At 48.9% G+C, this 6,000-nt stretch overlaps 1 protein-coding gene across 3 annotated transcripts in view; it reads right to left on the reverse strand.

Moving 5' to 3' along the window:
* The window catches only part of GRIN2B (glutamate ionotropic receptor NMDA type subunit 2B), a 417,330-nt gene extending 411,585 nt beyond the window's left edge, over positions 1–5,745 (reverse strand). Inside the window, exons 1-3 of one of the 3 annotated variants that reach the window (XM_032253693.1) lie at positions 5,642–5,745; positions 5,088–5,305; positions 3,655–4,086 (exon numbers count right to left, since the gene is read on the reverse strand). The gene's annotated coding sequence lies outside the window, so the exon portion shown is untranslated. Of the gene's footprint in view, positions 1–3,654; positions 4,087–4,749; positions 4,837–5,087; positions 5,599–5,641 lie in introns of those variants that run through there. The other 2 variants (XM_032253694.1, XM_032253695.1) reach the window with 2 other exon arrangements.
* Positions 5,746–6,000: the final 255 nt, after the last annotated feature.

Genomic DNA, 6,000 nt, shown 5'->3' on the forward strand with positions numbered 1-6,000 from the left:
GTGAACAATTCATTAGACCACTAACTCTTTTGATCTATATTTATTTAAAGTGAGAGACAATGCTGGCATCCAGTCATATGCACCAGAGCAGCAACTGAAAATGTAGTTTACTGAAAGAAATTTCTAGAATTCCTCAGGATGGGACAGAATGGCACTTAACAAAAGAAGCAGCTTAATTTTTCCAGCTCATCCACTTTTGATTCCAACAAGATACACAAGGTAAGTGGTTTTGTCGGCCCCAGTCTTCGTTATTAAAGACACAAGGCTAACCTTTGGAACAATGGTTTTCCCACCTTTAGAATGGTGAGTTTGACCCTGGCTTCTTTCTCTTCTCTGGCTTCTAGATGCTGATCTGAGGCTATGATTTCCTCCCATATAATCTGATCTGGGGCTATGATTTCCTTCCATACAATCTGTCCTTTCACCTGTCTCCTTTTATAGACCATAAATATTAACAAAATTTTTTGTTTAACCTGTTAGTGGTAGTAGATAATGTCACATTCATTTTTAGATTCTTAAATAAGAATATAGAAAAAGCAGTCCTGCCCCCTGGGTATACTGTGTTCATGGAGGAACTGGAAGAATGTTTCACAAGTTAATATTGTGGCCAAGGGCTGGATCAGCTCAGTCCTGTTTCTCCCAAACACCACTCGTTCCACCAGCCAGTTTCAGCCCACGTGTCCACCTCCCAGGTGACCCCTGCCTCTCCCCACACAAGGCTGGGTGCGTGTACATGAAGGTCAAGGAAGATGATCAAGATTCCGAAGCTATCTTTCTGGAGGTAAACCAAGAACACAAATCAGGTTCCTGCTCTTCCTCCCTTCCCCAGAGGAAGTCGCTCTTCTCAATCGGCCTTAAAGAAAAGCACTTGGTGTGCAAAGTAATGAAGAGAGGATTTTTTTCTCTTTCCCCTCCTTTCCTGTCATTTTACCGTCTTATTCTTTCTGCCTGCATCCATCCCTGGCAAAAATTGCATATATACATTAGCAAAACAAGGATCTTCAGACAGACAGGCTTCCTAGGGATGGAACCAATGGGAGAGGAAAAATGAGACAATCCAGTGGCACTCCCTGCTCCTCTCCTCAAGTAACACCTAACTCTAAACTGCCATATCACTGTGTTCACAGATCCGCCATGCTCCACCACACCTGAAACACAGACACAGAAGATAACCATGTTGTTTTGCTTTTCTTGAAATCACCCACCTAACATCCTTAACTGTGTTTTCCTGGGAAGTCTTCATTTCCCATTATTATTATTTTTCTTAATTGCACATCATGGAGGCTCCTCAATTGAAATTAAATTTGCTCTTCCTCCCACCAGCAGCCACCTTTCTTTCCCATGTCACTCACATTGTAAGGCGGGTGGCTGAAGGAGAAAAGACAAAACACAACCCAGTCAGCTCTGTACAGTAAGGGGGGAAAAGGGGGACAAGAACAATGGCCCTGAGATAGCTCAGAACACCACCGAGTCACAGCCTCACAGATACTGCCCGCAAGGATGGGGAACACCTGCTTCCTTACTGGGGTCTCCGAAATGGCTTTGGATGGTGAAAAGGCACAGACCACCTGTGGCGATTCGGCCTGGGATCCTAACAAGCCCTTTCCAGGTGGATTACCTCTCCTTTCCCTTTATAGCTTTCCCACCCACTTTTCCCTCTCTTCCTCAACACCCTCCGCTTTCAACCTCACCTAGTCTTAGGGACAACTAATGAGAGCCTGGAACCTGGCTTCATCCGTGGGCATTCAAGATAAATGAAGTAGCTGAGATCCTGTCCAACAACCCCCTTTGTCAACTCCATCACCAACAAACATGCCAAAGGACCTGCTGGGTGGAGAGCACTGGTGTTGTGGCACTGGGGATGCCAAAGGGGCCCTGTGCCTCATCAACGCCCTCCTCTCCTTGTCCATCTGTATGTATGAAAGCATTGCACATGGAGCTGCCTTTCTCACCCATACCTCTTTTCTATTTTGAAGTCAAATTAAGAGTTCCTCCTCCTACTTGGAGTGGAAGCAGATGGGGAATGAGCTCAGGTGTCTCTAAGGTGAGCGCAAACCAGATAACCTCAGCTATTTGTAGACATGGTGAGAACATGGTTCAAAGTGGGATCCCACCCTCTCACTCTGATTACACCATGACTACAGAGTAGCATTTCAGCAATAAAAGCTCAAAAGAATGAAACCTGGGGAAGGGGGTTAGTGAATTTGGATTACATCTGTTCTTTCTGGATAATGAAGAACTATCATCTGCTGTCACGTTGAGCGACAAAGATCTTCCACCTCTTCCCCACATCCTTTCGGCATTTTGGATTATCAAAGAATTGTTTTAAAATGCCAGGAAAAAATGTGTGTGTGTTACAGGGTGGTAATACTTTTAGGGAGAATAATGATGCTACTGATTCTGCTGCATGGTTTTGGAGATCTTTATCCCAATCTGATCCCTGCATTTAGACACCTTCAGAGTTCAGGGAAGTATGGTCAGTGGAGCAAGAAAAGGAGCAGCCCACTCACCACCGTGGCCCTCCGACCCATGAATGATCTGATTTTCTCAAGAGTTGTCTTGGATTGCATGAGGGACTAGCTGAAGAGTCATTAGTCTTTTCCATTTCTCCTGCTATTTCTCTTCTCAAGTACATTAAAATACTGCCTAATCACATTTCACATATTGTAAAAATTGATGAAAGGGAAAATATTAAAGTATTAATTCCATTTTTGAGGGTACAAGACTAACACATGCAAACAGCAAATCTCTTTGTTTAACACAAAGACTCACGTGTCGAATTCTGCACCCCTTCCACATGCACAGCATTTTAGAACTCTGCAAGATAGCCATTTTGCAAGAGTGTGGAAGTAACAGTTTGCTTGGAGGATGTGTGGGTATAAATAGATGTGTAGACAGAAGGAGAAATTTACAGCTCAAAAATAATAGCACAGGAAAAAATACAAATTAAAAGCAGAATATTGACAGAATTCCTCCTTTCCAAGCTTAAGATTTAAGTCCTCTTAACCTGCAGCATCCTTCAATTCCAGGTGTTCTTACACCAACCCGATCCCCACCTAAGACCTGCCCCTCTGCAATAGGCCTCCCAGGATCTCTGGGCCTGGTGTCAACCCTTTAGACAGCAAGTGGATTTCAGGGCAGCAATCACAGTAATCTCAATCATTATTTTTATCTGTTTTAAAGGGCATAGAAAGGATGCCTAGGAAGATAAAGACGGGAGACAGGGAGAGAGGCATGAAGGTGACAGGGGAAAAGGCCAGACTGAGAAAAAAGAAAAAAAATTTCTAAATTCCCATAAAAATCGCAGCTTTAGCTCTGGGTGAATAAAATGCTATTTAACTCGAAAATCACACAGGTCTCCTGGCTGGCTGTGTCTAGATATACATCCCCCTGATGCCATCCAACATCTTTTGTGCCTACATACACCCACCCCCAATGCCCCCCAAAAACCCAAAACCTGTTTGATGAGAGAATAAAAAGAAAAAAACATGGGAGATTTCCTTCTTTGTAATAAGCCTTTCCCCCCAAAACAGCATTATTTTAATATCTTGTGACCTTTTCTACCAAAAAGATCCACTTGAGGGACTCGAAAAGATAGATAAAAGGAGAATCCCTACCCCAGGTAAGGAAAAAATAAAATAGAATTTGCCCTACCTTGGTTTGTAGAAGCCAAACCTCTAGACGGACAGATTAAGGGAGTGAGCATGTTGGGAATGTCCAGTCCCTTCTTCTCGCTTGCATATCCACATAAGAAAGACGAAGGATAAATGAACAGAAGATAATTTAAAATCCAATTTAGCGTAAATTTTGTTTTAATCTTGTGTCTTGAAGAGATGTAAATTCAAAAAAAAAAAAAAGATTTAATTCAAAGGTAATTCAGGGTATGAAGAGCAGCTCACAATGCAGAATCCAGAGTAATTATTCCGTGTGCATGTGAGGTTAGTGGCTGGAATAGATTTTTAACGCTTCTTCTGGCAATTACGGTTTTTGGTTTTTGGAGCGTTAGTGGAGGAGGCTCTGTGTGGAGAAGCTGGGGGCCGGCTCCGTCCCTCGGTGGAGCATGGTCATTCCCAAAGCGTCCCCTTCCTAAGGGGGAAAAAGAGGCGGTCAGGGCTTGATTTGCGTGTCCCCCGGAGGGTGAGAAAAATGCATTCCGAAAAAGAAATCAATTCGTTTTAAGGAAAGGGGGGAGGAAACCCCGCATTTCCCACAGAGTGCACACGAGAGGAATTGAAAACAGCTGGTACCGGTCTATAAATAATTCAGAAAAGGTCTGGCTATACCATTCCTGGGACAGGCACGGATGAGAGGTGGGAAAGCCAACCTGAATGGAAGAGGAGAGAGGGAGGGAGCGAGCGAAGGAGGGAAGTGGGAAGGAAGGAGGAAGGGAGGGAGAAGCGGCACCATACAGCAGCACACACTCACACACACGCAGAAACACAATCCCCACTTAACTCGCCAGCGAGTGCGGCCCCCAGCCCCATCTGCATTGCTGCTGACATGTCTGTCTCGCTCTCCCCATCGCCTCCAGCAGCAGCGCCGCCTCCCACCCCGGGCTCGTGCTGAATGGGTTCTGATTGTGCACGGGGTGCACACTGGGCATTTCTTGGAAGGGGCACACTGACACGCGCGCACACACGCCCCCGACGCGCACGCGCCCCGCGCGCACTCACACTCACCCCCGCGCACACTCACCCCCGCGCACACTCACGCTGCCGCCGCGCTGGGGTGCAGCGCACGGGGCTTCACCTGCAACGTGTCGATTGGACGGATGGGCTCGGCGCGTGGGTCCAGCCCCGGGCGCCGCTGCCTTGTCTCTCTGCTGGGTGAGGGGATGAAACCCCCCAAAAGACCAGAGACAGCCCTAACCAGTCACAGCACCCCCTCCCCCACACACACACCAAAAAAACCTAAAAAAAAAAAAAAAAAAGCCACGTCCAAATTAGCAAGTGCGGGGTTCTGCTGGATTTCAGAGCTTTGCCTCGTGCCAGGTTGGTTCACGGTTTCACGGCTTCGACCCTTTATGTGCCTGACACCCCCAAACCCCTACACTGAAAGGAGAGACTCCAAAGCGAATCTTTACGTACCGGTTTCGAGCGCCTCCGCGGCTGCAGTCTCCGGAGAGGGGTGGCGGGTGGCTGGGGATGGAGGGTTTTCCTTTCCTGCAAAGCAGGATTAATGATCCGTCTCGGGGGTTTTGAAGTTCACGACTCTTCTTTGCAAGGCAAAGGGATGTGCATTCGGATGCCAGCACTTCTGGATGGTGGTGATGAGCACTCTCGGCAGAGCGAAGCCCCGAGATTTCCTAGAGGTGAAGAAGCCGGAGGAAGTGGATTTTGAAAGGGGGTGGGGGGAACCTTCCTTTCTCAAAAGGAGGTGGGGGGTGGAGAGGCAGGAGCCCAGATTCCAGTTGGTGAGGAGCGGAGCCGGGGGAAGGGAAGCGGGCGGGGGCAGGCTGTGCAAGTCAACCGCTCGGCAGCCGGAGAGGCAGAGCAGGAGGGGAGGAGGGGAGCGTCAGAAAAATGGGTATTAATCACCAGGGACGGGGGGAGGCGCGGGGAGCGCAGGTTGCCTGGTCTGGATTTGGGTCTCACACTCGAAAACGTGCCGCACACACACAGGCACACCCCCGCCCCCCTACCTCTCACACCCTGGCTCCGGTGGGAGGAGGAACCCACGAAGCTGGGGAAGATGCTGCTTCTGCTCCCGGGGGCAGGTGTGAGCACGCGTGTCCTCTTTCTCTACACCCCCCTCCCCACCCCACCCCCAAGCCCCTGCACCCCCTCACTCCTCTTGCTAAGACTCTGGCGGAGGCAGCTTCCCACGTCATGTGCTGGGGAAGTGGGGTAGGAAGGAGGACAGTAGGGGGACGAGGCTTAGCCCGAGTCCGTGGCGCCTCCTCCCTGCCGCAGCGGGGAACAGCACCGAGGGACAGCGGCTCGGGGGCGAGGGGAGAGAGACAGTGCCCCCCGTGGGCGGCCGCGCGGGCTGCGGAAAGCA

Source organism: Sapajus apella, unplaced genomic scaffold, assembly GCF_009761245.1.
Source record: "Sapajus apella isolate SASKATOON/1434 unplaced genomic scaffold, GSC_monkey_1.0 scaffold84, whole genome shotgun sequence".
NCBI classification, from domain to species: domain Eukaryota; kingdom Metazoa; phylum Chordata; class Mammalia; order Primates; family Cebidae; genus Sapajus; species Sapajus apella.